Source organism: Elaeis guineensis, chromosome 10 (genome assembly GCF_000442705.2).
Source record: "Elaeis guineensis isolate ETL-2024a chromosome 10, EG11, whole genome shotgun sequence".
Taxonomy (NCBI): Eukaryota; Viridiplantae; Streptophyta; class Magnoliopsida; order Arecales; family Arecaceae; genus Elaeis; species Elaeis guineensis.
This window is the reverse complement of record NC_026002.2, coordinates 79,308,775-79,319,721: the sequence shown is the minus strand read 5'-3', so window position 1 is coordinate 79,319,721 and position 10,947 is coordinate 79,308,775. Positions and strand designations below refer to the sequence as shown.

The 10,947-nt window shown below is 54.3% G+C and overlaps 1 pseudogene; it reads right to left on the bottom strand.

Moving 5' to 3' along the window:
• Positions 1-359: 359 nt before the first annotated feature.
• Positions 360-991, bottom strand: LOC105052194 (mannose-specific lectin 2-like; annotated as a pseudogene).
• Positions 992-10,947: the final 9,956 nt, after the last annotated feature.

Below are 10,947 nucleotides of genomic sequence, written 5' to 3'. Positions count from 1 at the left end.
ACCTGAAGAGATCCAAGTGAAGCTCGTGCACTGTACGTGTACATTTGCTCATGCCTGCCAAGAACGTGACCAGCCGTCGTTCTAGAGTCGTTAGCCTTTTTTTTTTTTTTTTTCAAAAAAAAAAAACCAAAGCTCTCGGCATCATTTTGTGCACCACCGTTGGATGCCAAATGAAGGGGGCATTGGCGTCGTCCACACGCATGATCATCTCTCTGCGTTTCGAAATTCGTATCTCGGGTGGCGAAGTAGATGGATGAAAGGATCAAGGAGTCACAATTAAGGATCCACCGCATGAATCAGATTGACTTCAAAACTTATTTTATTGGATATTTTGGCTACTACAGGCTGTGGTTCAGCGACGAGCCAGAACTTTTTATTATACATCAAGCGAGGGAAAAGACGTCAAAATAGGAACACACTAGTCCCCATAGATCAGCCGGAGGACGTCTACCAGACCGCGGGTCCATAGACGACAGCCTGTCCGTTGATCTGGAGTATAAGGACATAATCTCCATCCCTGGATATAGGCTTGCTGGCCCACACGGTTTTATAGTGGTCACCCTCCACGGCCAGCTGTCCTCGGTGGTCGAGCCTAAGGAAGCAAAGCGTAGATGACTACCTCACCATCAGGACGGAGGACGGCAGAGTAGTTGCCTTCCTTGGGACCAGGCGGCGTGGTCCACACAGTGGAACCATCGGCGCTCTTGATGATAAACTGGCCGTGGTCATTGAGTGTCAAGGTGCAGTTAACACCCTCTCCATGGGTGTTGGATTGGAAGCCATAGCCCTTATAATTATATAAGACGAGGTTGCAATCACCTTGCATGACGAAGCTACTGTCGAGGTAGGAAAGCTGGCTGTCGGTGGTGAGAGCATCACCGGTTACCAGGACATTCCCTTCGTTCGCTGTGGATGGGCATGTGAGAAGGATGAGGATTGACGAGAGGATGACAAGAAGGGAGGCAGTGGGGATTGAGGATAGGATGGCCATTGGCTTGGATTAGATGTAACAGATTGTAACATGCTCAATTTAAATTCAAAAAAAGGCAATTTAAATTGAGCATGTATAATGAACTCTACAATGTGCTCTAATTATATTGTTGAATGAAATTCCTCTCGCTCTCGCTCTCTCCCTCTTTTTCTCTTTGACGCTCTCTCTCCCTCTTTTTCTCTTTGACAATCTCCACTTTAGAATGAATATCTAAATGATCACTGATGATGGGGTGTTGTTGGTTTATGAGATGGACCATGCGAGCCCTTTTAACAGTTTATCTAGTCAGAATATTCCATATGCCAAACCTTTATTTATTCGGCCATTAATTTATAGACATAGAAGGGGCCCCAAGTTTAGTCTGGTTTCTACTAGACAGGCTCTCTGGTTCATGTTGGGACTCAAGTTCTAGGCTAGGCTCGAATTATTGGCCTCAGTTTTTATCCCTTTTGGATTTTATTGTGCTACGGTTTTAAAATCCATACCCAACCCAACTAAAAGGTTGAGCACAGATTAGAGCCTTGTGTCCAATTTACAGGTCTTAGATCAGGTATGGTGGAACGCATTTTGGGTCTATGTGATCCAGTTGTCCCCCGAGTATTGAGGGATAATTTGTCACCCCAACTGGAAAGCTGGTCCATTCAATTTGGCAAACAATAAGATAATTATAATGGTTGAAACCACCTTTAGCTCTGGAAATTGAAAAAGTTTAATCCAAAGTTATCATGTTGGTAAATAATTAGAAGATAATGACTACTATGATCTTCATTTATTCCTTGTTAACTGACACAAAGTATAGACATATTAATGTTCAAACAAGTTTACAAGTAGGAGAACAAACATTGGATACAAGCTTATAATTTGCCTTATAGTTTCCTACATGATATGAAATGCGTGCATACTCATCGAAGACACAAAAATTATTAGTTAAAATAGATCTACTACAACATATACCGTACACCATCTGTTGGGTATAAAATACCCTCAGCCGAAGTTCTCAATGGGATTAACCCTCGCGGGCTCTGTCCCCAGCTTCAACCACAAGGAAGACTCCGTCCGGACTCTTACAGGAGCCGGGCTCCGTCCCCGACTTCAACTGCAAGGGAGACTCCGCCCGGACTCCTACGGGAGCTGAGCTCCGTCCACAACTCCAGCTGCTGGTAAGCTTCGTCCGGACTCCTACGAGAGCCGGACTTCGCCCCCGACTTTAATTGCAGGAAAACTTCGCCCGGACTCCTACGGGAGCCGGGCTCCGTCCCCAGCTTCAACCACAAAGAAGACTCCGCCCGGACTCCTATGGGAGCCGGGCTCCATCCCCGACTTAAACTGCAAGGGAGACTCCACCCGGACTCCTACGGGAGCCGAGCTCCGTCCACAACTCCAACTGCTGGTAAGCTCCGTCCGGACTCCTACGGGAGCCGGACTTCGCACCAGACTTTAATTGCAGGAAGACTCCGCCCAGACTCCTACGGGAGCTGGGCTCCGTCCCCAGCTTCAACCGCAAGGAAGGCTCCGCCCGGACTCCTACGGGAGCCGGGCTCCGTCACCAACTTCAACTATAAGGAAGACTCCGCCCGGACTCCTACGGGAGCAGGGCTCCGTCACCGACTTCAACTGTAAGGAAGACTCCGCCCGGACTCCTACGAGAGCCGGGCTTCGTCCTCAACTCCAAAGCTCCGTCCGGACTCCTACGGGAGCCGGACTTCGCACCTGACTTCAACTGCAAGGAAGACTCCGTCCGGACTCCTACGGGAGCCGGGCTCCATCCTCAACTCCAGCTGCTGGTAAGTTTCGTCCGGACTCCTACGGGAGCCGGACTTCGCCCCTGACTTTAATTGCAGGAAGACTCCGCCCAGACTCTTACGGGAGCTGGGCTCCATCCCCAATTTCAACTGCAAGGAAGGCTCTACCCGGACTCCTACGGGAGCTGGACTTCGTCACCAACTTCAACTATAAGGAAGACTCCGCCCGGACTCCTACGGGAGCCGGGCTCCGTCACCAACTTCAACTGTAAGGAAGACTCCGTCCGGACTCCTACGGGAGCCGGGCTCCATCCTCAACGCCAAAGCTCCGTCCGGACTCCTACGGGAGCCGGACTTCGCATCTGACTTCAACTGCAAGGAAGACTCCGCCCGGACTCCTACGGGAGTCGGGCTCCGTCCTCAACTCCAGCTGCTGGTAAGCTTCGTCCGGACTCCTACGGGAGCCGGACTTCGCCTCTGACTTTAATTGCAGGAAGACTCCGCCCAGACTCCTACGGGAGCTGGGCTCCGTCCCCAGCTTCAACCGCAAGGAAGGCTCCGCCCGGACTCCTACGGGAGTCGGGCTCCGTCACCAACTTCAACTATAAAGAAGACTCCGCCCGGACTCCTACGGGAGCCGAGCTCCGTCACCAACTTCAACTGTAAGGAAGACTCCGCCCGGACTCCTACGGGAGCCGGGCTCCATCCTCAACGCCAAAGCTCCGTCCGGACTCCTACGGGAGCCGGACTTCACACCTGACTTCAACTGCAAGGAAGACTCCACCCGGACTCCTACGGGAGCCAGGCTCCATCCTCAACTCCAGCTGCTGGTAAGCTTCGTCCGGACTCCTACGGGAGCCGGGCTCCGTCACCAACTTTAACTGTAAGGAAGACTCCGCCCGGACTCCTACGGGAGCCGGGCTCCATCCTCAACTCCAGCTGCTGGTAAGCTTCGTCCGGACTCCTACGGGAGCCGGACTTCGCCCCCGACTTTAATTGCAGGAAGACTTCGCCCGGACTCCTACGGGAGCCGGGCTCCGTCCCCAGCTTCAACCACAAGAAAGACTCCGCCCGGACTCCTATGGGAGCCGGGCTCCATCCTCAACTCCAGCTGCTGGTAAGCTTCGTCCGGACTCCTACGGGAGCCGGACTTCGCCCCTGACTTCAGCCGCAAGGAAGACTCAGCCCGGACTCCTACGGGAGCCGGGCTCCGTCCTCAGCTCCAACTACTAGTAGACTTTGTCCGGACTCCTACGGGAGCCGGACTTCGCCCCCAACTTCTACTGACGGACCTCGTCCGGATTCCTATGGGAGCCAGACTCCGCCTCCGACTCCGATCGCAGCCCTCCAGCGACATCCGAGCTCCTTTCAAATGGATCCCCTGGAAGGCCGCAGTAACGGCCATGACTCTGCTCCACTTCCTGCAACGGCTCCATCACTCCCTGGCAGGCCGCTGTAGCGGCCACGACCCTGCTCCACTTCCTGCAACGGCTCCATCACTCCCTGGCAGGCCGCTGTAACGGCCATGATCCTGCTCCACTACCTGCGATGGATACGGTGCAGGTCCCTCGCCCTCTGGCAAGTCACGACAACGGGCGCCGCTCCACTTCCCGCAACAGACTCCACGTGGCACGCCCCGCTGATGGCCATGATTCCACTCCACTACTCCCCACAATTAATTCTTTCTGGCCCCGCGCGGCCCACGACAAGGCGGTTACAAACAATCGCTATCAACCCGCTGCTCCCCCTGCCTATAAAAAAGGACTCAGATTCGTTATTCTCTAAGCTCTCATTTTTTGCCTAGAAACTCTGCTAAAATTTTCATTCCAGCACTCCATTCTTGTTGAGGCAGAGAACTGACTTGAGCGTCGGAGGGTCTTGCCGGAGCAACCCCACCTCCGATTTAGACTTCTTTTGCAGGTCCCGGCGGCGACCGCGACTCCCTCGACTCCAGCTTCTCCGGCGCGAGCGGATTTTTGCACCAACAGGATTGGCGCTAAAGGAAGGGCTGTGTCTTCACAGTATCCTTGTTCTTAAAGGAGCGCTCAACGGGATCGCCCCCGGACATCTTTTCCGACGTCTTCTCCTCCTTCCTCCACTTGGTCTTTGCTCGATGCCTCCCCGCAAGGCATCCACGCGACGATCCACGGCCTCCGCGGTCAGATCTCAGGCTCTGGCCTCACCTCCCATTTCCCAACAATCTCCTCCTCCTCCGGCGATGGCGGTCGGTGCGGAGCAGTTTGATCTGCTAGCGCAGCAGGTTAGAGGCCTCACTGAAGCTGTACAGGCCATGCAGCAGCAGCCGCAGGCATCAGTGCGCTTGGAGAGGGTGTCACCGGAACACCAGAATCCGGTGGTGGGGCGGGCCACTTGGGCTAGCCGTCCCGTCTTTCCAGGGAAGACGAACCCGAGGGTGGAGAGCCCTCAATCGGATCACGACTCCACCCCTGGAAGGTCCCTGCCCCCATTTTGCCAGAGGACCCTTGAGACCCGAAGTCGAGAGGATTTTCTGGACCGGAGACTCCAAGAGATGAACCGGCGGATCGAAGAACTCCGCCACGCTCCCCCCGCTTATGGTGAGGATATTTGCACTGACCCTCCTTTTTCTCAAATGATCATGCAGGAACCGATCCCGCCAAACTTCAAGCTCCCCCAGTTCGAAAGCTACGACGGGACTTCAGACCCGGTTGATCATCTAGAAGCCTTCCGGATGATGATGCTGCTTCATGGCACTCCCGACGCCATTCTATGCCGAACCTTCCCGTCCACCTTGAAGGGAGCGGCGAGAAACTGGTACTCGACGCTGAAGTCGGGTACCATCTTTTCCTTCGATCAAATGAGCCACCAATTTGTGGCCCATTTTGTCAGCAGCCGGCGCCCCCGGAAGGGTTCGGAGTCCCTCATCAATATCAAACAGAGGGAGGGGAGTCCATTCGATCCTACATCAATCGCTTCAATATCGCCGCGCTGGAGGTCCGGAACCTGGACCAGTCCGTAGCAATGGCCGCTCTGAAGGGCGGCCTTCAGAAGAATGACCTTTTGTTCTCCATGGAGAAGAAGTACCCCAGGGATTTTGCTGATTTGTTGGCTCGGGCTGAAGGGTACGTCCGAGCAGAAAAAGCCTTCAAAATGAAGGATGAGGAGACCGCGAGAGAGCGACAGGCGGAAGACTCGAGTAAGCCCACAGTCAAAAAAAGGTTGAGAGAAGCTCGACCACATTCTCGATCCCCTCCTGGGCACAAGTGTGCCCATACTTTGCCCCAGGTGCGTAGGCAGAGAAGTCCGGATCGCGGGGTTCGGCGGGGTTCTCCACCGGGAAGATTTCGCAACTACGCCCCCCTCAATGCCTTGAAGACCCAGGTACTGATGGAGGTTAGGAAGCAGCTTCCTAGGCCAGAGAGGATGCGCACACACCCCGAAAAGTACAACCCCAACAAGTTCTGTCTCTACCACCGCGACCACGGCCACGATACGGAGGAATGCATCCAGCTCCGAGACGAGATCGAGGAGCTCATCCGACGAGGTCGACTTGATAGGTTCCTTCGACGTCGGTCTGAGGGTAGAGAAGATCGGCCGAGGGCCCTGCCGCAGCCTGAACCGCTAAGGAGGGAGGAGCAGCCCAGAGATCGGCCTCCAATCAGGACTATCGACTCCATCACTGGAGGGCCTCAAGGAGGGGTGGACCTTCCATGACCACGGAACTCAAAAACCTGTAAATGCACTGCTCACGACTCTGCTCTGAATTTAAATTTCTTTCGACTCTGCATGTCTTTCCCATTTGGCACGGATTTGTTACGACTAGGGATAATCCCTTCAAACAATTAAAACAAGGTTATGTTAGGAACGGGAGGAGAACCTCATCCTAGCATAACTAAAATAAAAGTCCGATTATCTTGAGATCGGATGGGAGGAGAGGCCTTACAACGCCCTAATGCGCCCCCGCAGCCATGTCAGGAACAGGAGGAGAACCTCATCCTGACATGAGCAAAGTCAAAGGCCCGGTTCTTTTAGACCGGATGGGGGGAGAGGCCTTACAACGCCCTAATGCACCCCCACAGCCATGTCAGGAACAGGAGGAGAACCTTGTCCTGACATGAGCAAAGTCAAAGGCCCGATTCTTTTAGACCGGATGGAGGGAGAGGCCTTATAACGTCCTAATGCGCCCCCGCAGCCATGTCAGGAATAGGAGGAGAACCTCATCCTGACATGAGCAAAGTCAAAGGCCCAATTCTTTTAGATCGGATGGGGGGAGAGGCCTTACAACGTCCTAATGCGTCCCCACAGCCATGTCAGAAACAGGAGGAGAACATCATCCTGACATGAGCAAAGTCAAAGGCCCGGTTCTTTTAGACCGGATGGGGGAAGAGGCCTTACAACGTCCTAACGTGTCGCCATAGCCATGTCAGGAACAGGAGGAGAACCTCGTCCTGACACGAGCAAAGCCAAAAGCCCGATTCTTTTAGACCGAAAGGGGGGAAGGGCCCAGCAACGCCCATATGTACGCCTATAGCTGCATTAAAGACAAGAGGAGGACCTCGTCCTAACCGGAGCTGAAACCTGTTACGACAGAAATAGGGGGAGAACCCCGCCCCAACATCAATAAAAGTCTGGTCACTCAAGATCAGATGGAAAAAAAAAAAAGGGAGACCTCCCCCAGCGGCCCCTTCGCAATAAGACTCCGTCCGGACTCCTACGGGAGCCGGACTCCATCTCCAACTTCAACTGCAGACAAGCTCCGTCCGGACTCCTATGGGTGTCGGACTCCATTTCCAACTCCAACTTCAGACAAGCTTCGTCCGGACTCTTACGAAAGCCGGACAAGCTTCGTCCGGACTCTTACGAGAGCCGGACTCCATCTCCAACCTCAACTGCAGACAAGTTCCGTCTGGACTCCTACGGGAGCCGGACTCCATCTCCAACTTCAACTGCAGACATGCTTCGTCCGGACTCCTATGGGAACCGGACTCCGTTTCCAACTTGGATTACAGGTAAACTCCGTCCAGGACTCCTATGGGAGCCAGAACCTCATCCCCGACTTCGACTGATGGTAAGCTCCGACCAGACTCCTATGGGAGCAAGATTTTGTTTCTGACTTCAATTGCAGGTAGACTCCGTCCGGACTCCCACGGGAGCCGGACTTCACCCTGACTCCACTTACGGGAATCGGACCCCCGCAGCCTCGCCAAGAGTGGAGGAGAAATTCCGCTCAGAAAAGAAAAAGAAAGAAAAGAAGAGAAATGGAGAGAAGGGAATGCAACAATAATAATGGTAAAGGAAGGAAGTTCGGTAGACAACAACTCGACGCAAAGTGCGGACGAAGTAACAAAATTTTCTTCTCATTTTTCGATTAACAAGACGTGCGTTACAAGACCCAGAGGGCCAGAAAAAGAAAAAAAATATTATTACAAAACTCGAAAGAAGTACATCGGAGGCCACTTCAAGCTGTAGACTTCTCTTCCCGATTCTATCCTTCCCAGCAGCATTGTCCAGTACGTGTGATAAGCCTCTCGGCTCTCGCCCCCGCCTCGTTCCACTCCACCTCCGAAATCCCAACTCTAGGGGGAAAAGGATGGGATAGATTCCAGGGGGCAGCAAGGGCAACGACAGCGGCGACGACGACCTGTTTCAAGAAGAACCGGAGTTACCCCGGAGGCAGCGATGGCGCCGGAGACATGCGCCACCACCGTGTGCTCCGCAACTACCTCCGTCCTAGGTGTTCCGGCAAGGTCGGCATGCGCTACTTCCACCGTCCCCGCAACAAGTTTTGCTGCCCCATCGTCGACGCCGACCGCTTCTGGTCCCTCGACCCCGACGACATCAAGGATCCCGCCATAGCATATGACGACGGCTTTGCCCTCTTGACCGGTGTCGCCCTGTCCAGCTACTCCAAAATTCTCAGGCAGAACTTCTTCACCGGTTATCCCCGTTATTAAACCCCTGTTGTCGAAGGAATTCTTCCTCGAGCCCCCTTTAAAGCGATAGGAACCCTCAGCGGCAGTTCGACAATCGGAGAACTCACAGACTGCTGTTCTCCTCCTTGCACTCTTCCAAGTCTGTGGCATCCTCTTGAAGTTGGCCTCCGGGGCGGAGGCCCTGGCGGAGGAACCCCTTAGAGAGGAATCGGGGGACTGGAGACGGCAAAGGCCGGTGCGGAGGACGCTCAGAGTCGGAAGGAGCACCGATGGGGTGGCTGAATGGATAAGTTCTCAGGCGAAAGGCGAAAGAAAGATGTCATCCCTTAGGCAAAGTAAAGCCTCTGGAGGAAGGGTGGGGGTTTAAATAGGCAGCGAAGCCTAGCGCAATTATGGTGGCAGGAGCCTCCAGGCCAACCAATGCCCACCACGTGTCCCACTCGTCGTGACCTGGGGTTGACTGTTCACCAACTTTCATGGCACGACGCTTGGGATCATGTCCCGGTGGGAGTTTCAAAAAGGCTCTTCGGGTCGCCCTAATCGAAAAAAAGCTCCAGCATGCACACATTAAATGCCAGCACATCTGAGGACGGTCGCGCGGGGGCATCAAGGGGATAACTTCGGCTACGACGATCTTTCTGTACTTTCTTCGTTCCGCACGGGGTCAGGAAGAATTAATTGTGGGGAGTAGTGGAGTGGAATCGTGGCCATCAGCGGGGCATGCCACGTGGAGTCTGTTGCGGGAAGTGGAGCGGTGCCCGTTGTCGCGACTTGCCAGAGGGCGAGGGACCTGCACCGTATCCGTCGCAGGTAGTAGAGCAGGATCGTGGCCGTTACAGCGGCCTGCCAGGGAGTGATGGAGCCGTTGCAGGAAGTGGAGCAGGGTCATGGCCGTTACAGTGGCCTGCCAGGGAGTGATGGAGCCATTGCAGGAAGTGGAACAGAGTCGTGGCCGTTACTGCGGCCTTCCGGGGGATCCACTTGAAAGGAGCTCGGATGTCGCTGGAGGGCTGCGATCGGAGTCGGAGGCGGAGTCCGGCTCCCATAGGAATCCGGACGAGGTCCGTCAGTAGAAGTTGGGGGTGAAGTCCGGCTCCCGTAGGAGTCCGGACAAAGTCTACTGGTAGTTGGAGCTGAGGACGGAGCCCGGCTCCCGAAGGAGTCCGGACGGAGTCTTCCCTGCGGCTGAAGTCAGGGGCGAAGTCCGGCTCCTGTAGGAGTCCGGATGAAGCTTACCAGCAGCTGGAGTTGAGGATGGAGCTCGGCTCCCGTAGGAGTCCGGGCGGAGTCTTCCTTGTGGTTGAAGCTGGGGACGGAGCCCGGCTCCCGTAGGAGTCCGGGCGAAGTCTTCCTGCAATTAAAGTCGGGGGCGAAGTCCGGCTCCCGTAGGAGTCCGGATGAAGCTTACCAGCAGCTGGAGTTGAGGACGGAGCCCAGCTCCCGTAGGAGTCCGGGCGGAGTCTCCCTTGCAGTTGAAGTCGGGGACGGAGCCCGGCTCCCGTAGGAGTCCGGACGGAGTCTTCCTTGTGGTTGAAGCTGGGGACGGAGCCCGGCTCCCATAGGAGTCTGGGCGAAGTCTTCCTGCAATTAAAATCGGGGGCGAAGTCCGGCTTCCGTAGGAGTCCGGACGAAGCTTACCAGCAGCTGGAGTTGTGGACGGAGCTCGGCTCCCATAGGAGTCCGGGCGGAGTCTCCCTTGCAGTTGAAGTCGGGGACGGAGCCCAGCTCCCGTAGGAGTCCGAGCGGAGTCTTCCTTGTGGTTGAAGCTGGGGACGGAGCCCGCGAGGGTTAATCCCGTTAAGAACTTCGGCTGAGGGTATTTTATACCCAACACCAGTCCTCCTACTTCTAAGTTCGAATTCACGACAAGGCGGTTACAAACAATCACCATCAACCCGCTGCTCTCCCTGCCTATAAAAAGGGACTCAGATACGTTATTCTCTAAGCTCTCATTTTTTGCCTAGAAACTCTGCTAAAATTTTCGTTTGAACACTCCATTCTTGTTGAGGCAGAGAACTGACTTGAGTGTCGGAGGGTCTTGTCGGAGCAACCCCATCTCCGGTTTAGACTTCTTTTGCAGGTCTCGACGGCGACCGCGACTTCCTCGACTCTAGCTTCTCCGGTGCGAGCGGATTTTTGCACCAACACCACCCAATAACAAAACAGCAATCCATCCAAAAAGGTAGACTTTTTTCCATTCAAAATACTAAAAGTAAACACCTTTTATTAAAAATTTTCAATCAAGTATGGATAACACTGCAGCTTTTTTAAATAATACATGACATGCTGGTTTATTATTGAA